The following is a 13,987-nucleotide window of genomic DNA, read 5'->3' as shown; positions in this document are numbered from 1 at the left end:
TCCATGCCAGAAAGCAGTAGCACAAGAGCTTCAGCCCAATCACTGAAATAATGGGTGAACAGAAACCATGTTCTGTGCTCTCTGAAATGCAGTGATCACAATCAATAGCCAGAATCTGCTCAAAGGGAATCTTGAAAAAAAATCTCCTTTTACTCTCGGTGTCATTTCTGTGTTAATACAATGTACATCAACAGCTTGCCTCCTAAAGCAGGATTTTTCAGTCTGATAAAAAGGATGATCATATACCTGCAATTTCCTCCTACTGGAAAATCCAGGAGAGGATATTAGCAGGTAAATAATGCAGAAGGAAACTCTAAGGTATGTTTAGAGGCTGTGTTACTCTGCAGCCCACAAATTCTCAAATTCCCCCAAAAGGCTTTACAGCACTAGAACATGTACATTCTTTGTAAATATAAGTCCCTTAAATTTTAATAAAAATATATTTAATAATTGTTATCCAAGAATATCTCTCTAAAAAATTAGTTAACTCCAAACTAATTTAGCTCTTACCAATATGATAAGGATTCTTTGTTTTGGACAGAGTGAAAAATGGAGAAATGTAGTTGTTCATGGCAGAGCTTCATGAAAAATTAATTGGTCAGGGCACCAACAAAATCAGACTTATGTGACCGATATAGACATCTTAAATCTCAAACATAACTGTCATTAAACTACAAAACATGAGTCACATTGGTCCATTGGCTTGTTTTCTCCTGCACAAATGAAAAACTGAAATATTCTATTTTGTGCTATATAAAATGTTTGACTTGAAAAAAACGATCTAGCTGGAAATGTTTAGGAAATAGTGAACTGGAAAGTTTCGTTCTTCAGGCCTTGAAATAGAAGCCAAAGAAACGACAAGCTAACATGTCAGCACTGCCAGACTGTTGTAACCTGAAGAAAATTAAACAAGTTTAGATAGATATTAATGAAAATGTAGTTGTAAAAGCATTATAGATGTAAAAAGTAAACATGGTTAATATAAATATATACTATAAAAAGAACAAATCTAATAATATAAATATTTATTCATACACGAACCCATCTTTATATATCCTTCCTAAGTTACTGTTGTATATATAGTAAACAATCATGAAATTGTAACAAGACCCAGAGCCACATGAATATAGCAGAGGCCTTGAAAGTAAAGGCACAGGATGATACCAGAGGCCCTACAGCTATAAAAACAGATGGCCAATTAGTGATCACTAAAGAAATGCAGCCTTTAGAGGTTTTAGGGCATAACAAAAGCAATTCTTATAACAAGGAGGCATGTATGGCTTGATTGTGCTAATGAAGCCTTTAGTTATGCTATTAGAAAGTTAAACCCTGACAAATGTTTAAGGGAAAAGGACCTCCTATTGGAGGAAAGAATAGAGAGGTCACATAACTTCATCACACTTAGAATTGTGTAATAACCTGTAAAAGCTACCAGTAACTCATATATAAATCTACAACAAAACTTACTAGCTGCGCAGGTACCTTTCTGCAGAACTGGGTAGCACTGGTATATTGCTACAAATGTAGGTATTCCTTTCTTCTTATTAAAGGGGAACATACCTACATCATTAGGGTCTGGTCTAGTAGTCTATTGCTTGTGTTTGGTATGGTATCCTGTTCTTGATGTGTGGTTGTAATTTTGACACAACAAAGCAAAAAGAAAAGCTACAGAAGTATGACAAGTCAAATTCTTCTTATTCTGAAAAATGGGGGAGTTGAACCAAAATCACATTCATCCAGTGTGAGAGCCTTATCATTGTGTAATAGAGTCATTACTTTTCTTAGCTCCCCTCTCAAATCTAATGAATATTTTACACACTATATACATTGTGGAATGATATCTGCTTTGGAGAAGGAGGATTTGCAAGTTAATCTCCTCCAGGAATATCCAAAATATATACCTCTAGTACATTCCCTTGTGTCTTCAGGCATTTTTATGAAGGGTTGAGAGTCTATTGGAGTCTATTGAACTACTGCAGCAACAATAGTTTATATTTACCTTGAAAATTTGTGATCTAACTCTTCATTTCTTTGACTTTTGTTAGAAAGGACCTGAAGCCAGAGGGTAGCAAATAAGCAAAGATTTTGCAAAATATTATTATTCGACATTATTTCTATAGTTTTGTTATTTTTATATAGCCTGAAATGATTTGGCAAATTCAGCTTACCTCTATGAATATTTTCATCTGTCCCCCAAAATCCTAGTGCTATGGTGAAAATTTTTCTTTTTTTTTAAACCCGGTAACTTACCTAAATTCAAATTCTGGGCCATATCAGCAGTGATATGGTTCAGAATGAAAATTATACAAAAAGTTTATGGCATTCCATATTTAAGTTCCAAATCTCTGTTCGGCACACATTCTTTTTTTGGTCTTTTCTCTAAAATATTTTTATAGAATGCATAAAACATTAATGAGCAAACAAAACTTAGGGGTTCCAATGACATTTAGTTTCATGTGGAAAGCATGTTTGGGATATGTGTACTGCTCTGAAATATTAACTAATAACTCAATAAAGAGAGGCAAGAACAGTGATTTTAATGTGTCTATGCTGAAAACATTAACCTCAGAGTGAAATAAAGGAAAGAAATAATATCATCCAGATGCCCAATAAACATTCTACAGATATTAAAGGCAAAGTTGTCAAAAACATAAGCAAAGGAAATCATTCAGAAGTAAGTCATCTATTGCTAGCTCATTCGGGTCATACGTTAAAACGGCATTGTATAAAATATTTTAATAGTTATGAATAGTAGGAGATGCAATAATGAAGTTTCTCCGAGATACTTCAAGAGAAAAAAAAAATCTAAATGTATCAGAGCATTTGCTTACCGGTTTGTGGTTTACCCAGTTTTAACAGAAAGCAGAAGTCCTGTACCTCAGATTTCCCTGGTCTAACCATTAGACTGTAATACTTTAGCCAATCATAATGAAAATAAAATATATATATACTTCACCCAGGAAACTCTATTGCAATATTATCCACACAACTTAAGTACTTGTATTGCCCAGGGATGTACTGTAATGTAATACGGATAATGATAAAAACAAAATTATACATAATTATCTCATTTCCAGTGACAGATTGTCTTTTTATTTCCAAGAAAGAAGAATACTAGATAAAAGAAAATAAAACTTACGTGAAACATGCTGGAAGTCATCAGTGTAACAAGAGAAAACCGTTGGCACGAGGAAAGCTAATGAGATTACCCTGCGCCTCTAGTGAATTGTGTATGACCAAAACATATGAAACAAAATTAGTTCTTCTTATTACTAAGCTTCCTGTCACAGCTAAGAGTCTTTTAAAAGACAAAAACAAAAGCTAAGTTACAGCTTATGATCTGATTATTTATAAGCAGAAAAACAGATATATTTCAGATACTCACCATTTATTATATTGCTTTACATTGGAGGTCTCATATACCACGAAAAAGAGAAAGGAGAGTTTCTAAAGTGTTGTTGATTCATGGGTGATCATTCCTGTTAGTCCCTAAGATTTATAACTCCACAAAAAATTCTTTTTAACTAAAAAGAAATTTTCATAGGAATAAAGGCTTCAATGAAGTAAGAATCATTTACAGAGAACAAATGAATCTTGTAAAACTTCGGTATTCCAAAATGATTAATTTTGGAAGACTTCATTTTAAGCTCTTATTACATGTTACATTTCACAATATGGACATTTGCCAGGAGAGATATCATCAGTGCATATTTAAAGGAAAATTGTCTCATGAAATACTTTGCTTCAATACTTTGTCCGACCTCTGGACATCCCAGAGGAGCTCTTGTTCATTTGCAGAGATCAGACCATCAGCATTCAGATCTCACTTACACCTCCAAGAGTGATTGGTATTTTTAAGCTGATACGGAGTATCCAAACAAAATTCTGAAGCTATTTTGCTTTCTTTCAGGTGTACCATTAAGATGCTGCTCCTGAAAGGTAAGTAATGACACAGATCTCTTAGAATCACATTGCATTTTCGCAGTAAGACAATAAGTCAGATTTTTAATAAACGGCCTATGTTAATGACTATCATGAACTTCCTATTTAAACCCCTCCTTCATTATCACCTTGGTATTTTCTACCATTCCAGGTAAAACTGAAGCTCAGCTCCTCTTCTGAAGATACATGGCACAGCTGACAGTGCTGATCCAGCTGGTTCAACCTCTGTCCCTGGAGGACTTCAAGACCAGACTGGATAATGCCTTGAGTAACATGGTCCAGCCTCACAGCTACCTTGTTTTGAGCAGGAGGTTGGACTAGAGACCTCCTGAGGTCCCTTCCAACTTCCTATGAACCATATGGTACAATGAAGCTCGGTGCAGGTATCTTAGAGCTAACAGAAGCATAGGTGCCTCAGTGCTAAAATGTTCTTGCCTGGATAAATCATCACCCTAAGACACTGCTTTCTGTCCTGCTGCTAGGAGATACAGACTCAATCTGAGTGTCTGTTCTACTTGGATTTTTGTCCAAGGGATCGTCAACACAGCTAGCATCTGCATGTGAGGCAGATATCCACTTATTTCTCACTCCAGTAGGACTACTATTTTTCATATAACTTCATTATGATACAATTTATAAGTACTTGCTCTATTTTCAGTTTTTACTCAAGGATACCTTCAAAAAAAAAAAGATGAAAGAGTTGCTTTAGGAGAGAGAAAAGCTGGACAAACAACTTGAAAGTGTAATTCTTACAATTCTATTTTTACTTCTTCTGCTAATTATGATCATTTCTTATTTCATGAATCAAACTTTAATTCTTCTAAGTTGCTAAATAATTTCTGTAAATAATTGAGATTTGCACTGTAAGCAGCTTGCAGAAAATATTCAGTAATCACACTTTGAAAATCACTCTATGTCAGTTGAAGTGATAGGTAACTGTTCTCACAGTGCATAGAAGCATTCTTTTCATACCGTGACTGGAATAATGTTTGCAATTTTCACCTAGGAATACTTACTACAAATATTTTAAAAGAAAATTTTGTAAACAGTCTTCCCAGTAATTTGTACATTATTGTTTCTATTAGTTTTCCCACTAATGAACTGAAATATTGAGATAGATGAAATACATCAAAAGATGTATTTCAACCATTTATTAAAAGTCGTAATAAGCACTTTGCTAAGTCCAGATCTGGGACTATATAAAGGATTATTTGGTGCTGAGCCTCAACAGTGAACAACCAAGGAACACTGACTGAAGAACTTGGATAAATATTCAAAACATTATTTTGTTCAGCTAGCTGAACATAGAGAAAGAAAACTCAATATTGAAATCTGAAGCATATTGAAGCCATATGGGATTTTCTCTCTATTTAAATGTAAATGGGAATGTTTAAATCTGGTGTGTATTTTATTAGGGTTAACAGTAAACCATCAATAATTTCAATACTTGGGATGTGTGACAATTGTTTTAAAGCATTCTTAAGTTATTGGGCCCAGTTCTACCATTTTCATTGGAGTTGAGAAAAGAGTCAAAATCCAGGCACAATTAGGAGAACATAGAGTAAATTTTCACATGCCTTTTCAATAGTCTGGAGAAATTTAGACAGAGACCGAACTGCAACTCGATTACAGAATATACAGCCCAAGCTGCTCAATTTTCTACTCACATTTGAAAAGAAAAGATTAAAAAGAAAAAATAATCCTAAACATTACACTATAGCTTGAACCTCTGGAGTATGAGGAGATATTGAACAAAAGACACAGATATAGAAATTGCTTTCATTACTTTCATCTCTGAATTTGCAAAAAAATACAGTGTTTAAAGATAAAATAAAATAAAATAAAATAAAATAAAATAAAATAAAATAAGAGAGGCATGAATCTGATGGATTCTCACACACATTAGAGATGTGAGACACAGAATGGATCCCCCAAATGAAATTCCATGACTTGCAGTACACTAATTACAACAATTTCAGGTGAAAGACAGCCTTGTGATTTGTTGGGGTGTGACAGGGGAACAAGGGAGAGAGATTCAAATTAAATTTAATTTGCTGTTCTTTCCAATAACACGTTCTCTTGACCTTAGGTCTGGGGAACGAGCTAAGCTGAGTAGTGTGACAAGAAACCTTGAAGACTGTGTGACCGAGTGGGGAGTTGGGGGAGCACTTGGGAGGATCAGATGTACAAACTAGCACTTGTTTTTCCTCCTCCTGCCTGACTGTAAAGATGCTGCTGGCTATTCACATCCTGTCTTACCCCTTAGTCCTCCAGGAGAACTGCCAGCCCCTGGCATCCCTTTGATAAATAGAAGGCAGCTGGTGTCCCAAGGATGGCTATTAATCTCCTCACAAGATGAAAGTAAATGGAGAAGCTGAGCAATGCTTTGTAATTACTGATTCATGCACTCCCTTCCTGAGGATAAAAGAAGATTCAACAGCTCCCACTTCGAAGATGGATTAGTTTTAATTGATACATCATCACTCTGTGAAATTAGAATAAACCATATTGTGGCAAAACTCCTTATTTAGGAAGACTATTACCTGGAAACATGAATTTGATTACACTTTCTGCCAGTCAGCATTAGTAAGTGAATAGAGTGGATAGTGGAAGGCAGCCTTAGGATGCAGTTGTACTGAGCACAGCACTCCCCCTGCCAACCATCTTCATTTGAGGGAGCAGGAGAAACAAGTGTTTTGGTCCTAACGTTTTACATTCAACACTGATAACACTCTAATTACTTTTCTGTTGATCAACTGGAACATATTTGAGTTTATATTCACTACACTAGTACACAAAATATCTGTTTTGAAGTTTGGAAAAGCTCACTGCTCCTATTTCAACTATCTAATTCTCCATTCTAGCTCAAAGCACCAACATTTAAGCATATTCTGCACTTGAAGCATGGGCTTAAGCAACCTTTCCCTAGCGTAGTACTTTGAATCACATGAAAGTATCATATTGAGAGTAATAGTAGAACAGGTTCTTGAGATAAAACCTGGGGAGAAGTGTTGATTCAAAATAATTGCTCAGTGAAAAACAGCCTTATTAAAACCAAAATTATCATAAGCAGTTTCAAAATTTTAAAAATTTTCACATATGAATGTACTGAATGCAGTAATAGTTTTCTTAAACAAAATAACAAAACTGTTACTAGTTTCAAGGGGCAAGTACTTCAGCAGTAAGTTTTGTTGGCCACAAATGATGCTAAATTGTTAAAAGTCAAATAAACCACTGAATTTCCTATTTGAATTGCATCATACAGATGTTACTTAAATCTTTCACTATCAGAAAATTTTACAGCTTTACCCCAACATGATGTGTTTTATCCTTTGTTAATGTGTGCTATCCTTTGTCTTGTATTGTTAACTGATTATTTTTCTTTCCGTTAAGATGTAGCTATCCCAAAATAATTTTGAGATGGCATGACTCATGCAGCTGTCCAGCAGATACTTCCATAGAGAATGAGAATAAGAATAATGCTAGTACAGCAGTAAAACTGCTTTAAAATGCTAACAAAAGTATGCCAGCTCAGTAGGGAATTTTTCTAAGGAGGTGGCTAGGACATACAGACAGGAATATTTAATAGGCCAGTGGTTAGGTTACTATGTCAAGTATTTAAAGCCAAGTCCATTTACTTTACCTCAGAGCAGGTATTCAAATAAACCTGTTATGAATCAAGTTCGAGTATTCTACCCATCCAGCTGCTATCTCAGTGTAAAATGGCAAAAATTTTAACTTTTATAATTTAGGAGCGTGAGTTCCATTTCCTGTCTTCCCATTGAGTTGCCTCAGTTAATTCATACCTTTTGTCTTCATTTCTCTTGGCATTCAGAGGCTGTGCAGGTCTCACCTTAGTTTTGAATTGGGATAAACTGAAAGAAAAGTCACTATGTATACATTCTAACCGGTATAAGGGGTCTCTGCTACAGCTGTGCTGGTAGAAGCCACTCTCAAACTGTGTAGCACATTCCAAAAGCAGTAGGAACCATTTTTAGCTAGCTATGTTCTTAAAATAGTCTCATTGCAGTTTCATGCTTCTAAGGATAGACTGAACTTTCTTCACACATTTTCAAAACAGAATAAAACATGTAAAACCGTATCTGCAGCTGATACAGTTCACACTTTACTGACTACAGAGGAAAGAAAAGAATAATGAGGGACACTTGATTGCAATTTAAAAGAAAAAGCACTTGTTTTGCCTAAATTTACAGTAATATAGACTATTTTGTACCCATGATATGATTATCCTGAGAACATAGATTGTCAAATCAAGATGGAGAAGAAATGGCTTATGGAAGTTTTGTCACTTCCAAGATTTTTGTATTCTGTGATAGGAATAAGTGCAAAGCTTTCCAAACTGGGAAGAAAATAGAGAGAAAAACATCATGGCTCCAACCATACGTCACAACTGAGTAATGATCCAACAATTTAACTGTTAGAAAGTTGAACTTACTCCTCCTATATCCCGTTATGCTTTACACTAATTAAAACATTATGTAATTGGGCAAGTGTTATGGTACCATGGATTAATTTACTGAGGACCACAAGGTTTATTCTAGCAGTGGCCTGCAGTGCCAAGGATTTGCAGTGATCACTTTTTCCCAGTTCAATATGTGACATAAAAGGAGAAGGGAGGGAGACTATTGACAATGATTCAGCTAAATTGTTCTAGTCTGGCAGAAAAAGTCTTACGCTCAAAAACATCTGGGGGCAATAAATACCGTAAACTGTAAAGATATGGAAGTAGAAGATTTCAGGCGTGATTCCATACAAAGATGTCTTCATTCTTATATTCCTGATGAAATGAGAGGAAGCTGGTACCTTAATTCTCAAGGGGCATGAGCAAAGCAGCAATAGGGATGAGGTTTAAACCGTCCTTCTCCTCCATGCCTATACTTGACACAGGCTCATTTACCCTCTTCAGCAGGTTTTAAAGGCCTCAGACCATCTGTAAATTCCTCCGAGCTTTAGCACTTGATGTCTTGTATATTGTCAGTAGTGCAGAGCTGACCTATACGTCTCTGTCAGATATTTCATAGGCTAAGATCTCGTCCTTTGTATATAAAAATAGACTAGAAATAGTAATAATAAACAAAAGAAAAGTTTGGCACATAAAGATCTCCAACTTTTTGAAACTTCAGTGAAAGGTCTTTCCCTCTCTTTTTTGTATTTTAGTGGAGCCTATCACTATGATATCTAAATACCATGTACAATTTAATGAAAGTACAACTACTTCAAGGAAGATGCTTCGTATCCTCTACATTTTACATCTCTTGTCCACTACTTATTGGAAGAGATTTTCTGCATCCCTAAAGTATCCCATCTCCGCTCCCCTGCCCCTCGATTTATCTCCCTGAGAAGTCTTTCTAATGGCTTTTCCAGTGCAAGTTACGTGGGACCCTTTATTATTCTCTGTGAGCTAAGTTATTTTTCTTTAGAAATATTTTAGCTTACTCTTCATTCCTCTGTGATTCTTTTCTTTCATCTTGCTATACTCAAAGCCAACGATAGAACTAAAACACTTTAAGTGTTGCTAAATCAAGGCAAGCATCCACATCTGAGATCAATAATGCTTCAAGGTGACAGTCAATGTAAAACACTCAAAGTCTTGTAAATATTTTAAATATGTTTCGGAAGAATCTGCAAATAGTTGATGCAAATGCTAGAAGAATTGAAAGCCCATCAGAAGGAGAATTTGGGCTGTCAACATGAAATAACAAGACTGTTTGCAGTATATCTGTTGTGAAAGCACAGAAATGTTTCTGAGTCTCAGATATGAATTTCTTTATGTTCTTTCCTTTTTGGAACTTCAGGCTCTTGATAGATGAGTAAAGCAAAAAGGAATTGAACATCTTGTGCTCAGAGAAAACAAAGGAGTAAGGGAAAGCAATGAGAGTGCAGAACAAAAACTGGAGAGACGATAATGTAGAAAGGAGAGGCTTTATTAAAGGTGAACTAAAGATTTCTTACTACTGATGAAACAGCCCCTATGCTAAAAAAAGAGCATGCTGAGATTAGATAAAAGTAGGAAAAAAAACAAGAAATTCACCAATAGATTATTTCCAGGAAGAGGCACCAGCAACGGATAGACTCACAAAGATAACTCATTTAAGTGTTATAAGACCACATAAGAGAAAACCAGCTGTGAAATCCTGCTGCTCCCAAACAGTCCAGCTAAACAAGTAGCAGGAAAGAAATCTTTAAGAAGTAGAGAAAAGATGATTTCTTCACCAAGGATCACCATGAAAGTCTAGCCTAGACTGCTGCTAGCTTTCCAAAAATGGAGAGGCTTTCCTGATGGACCCAGGTAGTCTTAGATGCAGTAACCATGACCTTAGCTGCTTTCATAAAATAACCATCAGTACAGAGTCCTTGAAATGTTTTTATTCTTGTCTTCCTTGCTTACTGTACCTAAAGGATTCATGCTAATTTTGCCAACCTTGAAAAATTATTCACCTGAAATTGTAGCTCTGTGTATGCCCCTAAGCATATTTTCGTGTTATTTCCTTTCAGTCAAGTACTCTAATTTTCAGACTTTCACAGTTGATATTGGTTTGAATTGAAGGTATAGAATAATTTTGTAACCATAGGAACTGAGTTAGGGACAAAATATCTGTCTTGACAAAAATTTATTCTTTTTTAGTTATGGTTATGCAGAGAGAAAAAGTTTTATATATATACTCCTCTCTGCTTTTCATCTACTAATGAACTGAAAACGGAGGAGAGGGGCAGAAACATAGGGGGAAAAAGCTATACTTTAGTTTCAGCCTGTGAAGTATTAGAAGTCAAGCCTGACCTACCATGGTTTGTAAACTGAACGCTCAAAGACTTTTATGAGGTCTGAATCATATGGTCTTCATGGTCTTTGTAATGCCACCCTTCCAAAAATTCTAAAATATTTTGTATGGCTTTATAATATCTTTTAAAGAACTCTCCTTTTTTTAGCTTCTATTTGAAGTAACAGGAAGAATCTGCTTTATTTCACTCAAAACTAAACTCAACACGCTCGACTGTGGATGTGTGTCAGCTGAATTATATAGCAAAAGGAAAGGTGCTCCTTTCCCTTGAAATCAGATTTCCACTATTAAGCTGACCTTTAAATGTACCATTTTATTAGGTAAACATCATTATATGAAATTAGTCACAGCTTTCTTGTTTTGTGCAAGCACATCTTGATTATTCACCTTTCTATAAAGCTGCTACTCAGTTTAATAACTCATGCTTCTCTGCTTATCAGCCTTAGAAACCAAAACGGTGTATTCTGCTATAAATCATTCTCACTGCTGCATTTCATTTTAACGCACTGCAGCAAAAACACTAACATAATTGGTGCAATCTGTTATTTACAGATATGTTGCGAGACACAGGTGGCAACCTACTTTTTGTGTTGTAAGAAAAAACAAGACCTCCTTCACAACTTGAGTAACATTCTAGAAATTACAGTGATGGCAGCAAAGAAGTCATTTATTCCTACTTGCAGTAAACTTTGATTCTATTATAATGACTCATATAGTTTTTTTCTTATAAACTCTCAGATGAGACCTTTTTCAATTTATATCCAAGACAGAATGAAGGAGCAGTACAGTAAAATAGTAAGGGAAATGATTTTGTAAAAACAGTATGTAATTCCATATTCTTCTTGTTTGCTGACTTATTCTACATAGCCAATTTCCTCTACTTAGAAGTGAGATGACAAGAATTTCTCTTTTTATTAGTAGTACAACTGCTGCAGAGTAGTATAAGTGCACCAAGAAAATCAGCAACAGACTTTTATCTCCAATTTTGTTAATAGTGAAAGAGTCTGAAATATAATTGAAAATACTGACTCCAACTATACTGCTCAACCTCGTTTGACTAAATTGCACGGTCACTAGAAACACTTGCCATGGATCTGCGATTAATAAAAGTAGAAATGATTTGAGATTGAATAGTGAGACTATATATTGAAGGGGTTTTGGTAATTTCTTATTTTGACCGGGGCTGTTTAACAACTACAAAAGCATACTTATTAAACTGAGGAAAAATTGTTGGAAACTGTTTTGAAGAATACTAGAGGTAAAATATCCGCACTTGGTGAAAGAGCAGAAACATCACTACATGGATAATTCATCACACAATAATGATATCCAACAAATTATTGGATTTTTTAAAATATTGGGTATGTTTCATTCAAACTAATGGACTACTAGCTGTCTTCACCAGCCTTCATCATTTTCCTGAATCATATGAATTCATTGCAGTAGGAATTTGATCCAGCCAAGTACTCCATCAGAACTTCAGAATTTGTCTATAACAAGATAATTCTTCTAAAAAGACGAGGACAGAGACTTTTTAATTTTTAAAATGGTTGCAATCCACATAAGAACCCCAATCACTGTTAAATGCAGGACTTACAGTAAAATATTGAGAGAGATAATGTAAATTGAATATCAAATAAATACTTTCTAGGTGAGCTATATTAAACAATGGAACAATCTCACTAGGGAACTACCACAGGTTGTTTCACTTGGCACATTTTGAGTAGCTTAGAGTAAATACTGTAATATTTTCTTGCATTAGAAGAAAACACTAAGTACTCCACACTGTTATTTTCATTTCCAGTCTCTTTTTATACTGTCCTACTTTATTAATTTCATTTGCTGTGGCAGATCTGAATAGATAACTGTGTGGGACCCATTTACAGAGTACCTCTGTAATGGAAACCTGCATAGCAGCACTCAAATGCATTTTGAACCAAGGCAGAAAAATAGCTTCCACTCTCTTTTGCTACTTTAAAGAAGAACTTACATGGAGAGAAATTGAAACAGAATTAAGCAAGCCAGAAGAACCTCTCTCTCATCAGAAAGCCAAGAGCAGGTTGGCTTCGTGACACAGTGCTGGGGTACAGCCACAAAAAGCATTCCCTGCTCCTGCTGAGGCTCCTGATGCTGCCACTCCTGGCGCCAAACTGGCTGCTCTCACCACATCATCTGCTGTTGGTGCTGTTTCATGCTTTTGTACAAGGGGCCAAAGGAAAACATTCTAGATTGCCTTGTGCCAAGAGAAGGAATAAAGCAATTTGGGAAGCCACGTCATGTAACTACTAGTGCAGAAGACCAATAAACCCTGACAGTTACTCTTTGGCACCAAGGTCTGAAAAGGGAGTCCAAAAAAAGCATAAGGTCATGAATTTGGAACAAGTTTGGAACTTGATGAGAGCCATGGGAAAATATCAAAGGTATCACACCAGAGACTTTGAGTAAGATCACAGACAAAATTTTGGTACAAACAGAAAATAGATATTTACTTGCCACTGCTAAAATAGCCAATAAAAGTGAAGGAAAAAAGGAAATTATAACGCAGAAAACATTCAACCATATTATTTTAAAAATTCTTTAGACATTGCAAGCCAAGAAAGCACTGATACTTTGCTCAGACACTAGAAGAGTTTATTCACTAACTCAACACCTATTAAATGGCAGCAATGCATACTTCAGCCCCAAACAAAACCATATGGAGTGCTCCAGGTCCTCCCTGATCTGGAGGGATCTACTATGAATGTCAAGAAAGTAGGTCAGCCTTTGGTAAGCAAAACTGAGCTGCCATCTGGGCTGGCCAAAAGCAGAGCCTGATTAGTGAAAAGCTAATGTCCTGCTGGGATGCAGACACCAAACTATGGAAAACATCACATTCATTTCATACAGGTCACAAAACAGCAGTTTAATAATAAAGTAGCTATACGTCTGAGTTACAGTTAGACTCATTACCTTATTATGAAGCATTATTTATCCCATTATTTGCTCTCTAAAGCATTTTGTTCCTTGAGCATCTTTCCACTGACACTGAGTTGTAAATAAGAGTAAAAGTACCATGCGTTCTTAGTATTTATTAGTGTATATAAAATTGAATGATAACAGCTGTGATTTTTGCCCAGAGTATTTTATGTACAGATCTGTGTTACGTATAATGTCAACCATTAATGTTAAACAGCCACTTCAAGTTGAAATGCAGCTGTTGCAGCATACAGGAGAATTAGTCAAGAGTTCAAAGCGGCAAATGGCAG

This window comes from Struthio camelus, chromosome 5 (genome assembly GCF_040807025.1).
Source record: "Struthio camelus isolate bStrCam1 chromosome 5, bStrCam1.hap1, whole genome shotgun sequence".
NCBI lineage: Eukaryota > Metazoa > Chordata > Aves > Struthioniformes > Struthionidae > Struthio > Struthio camelus.
This window is presented reverse-complemented; position numbering follows the sequence as displayed.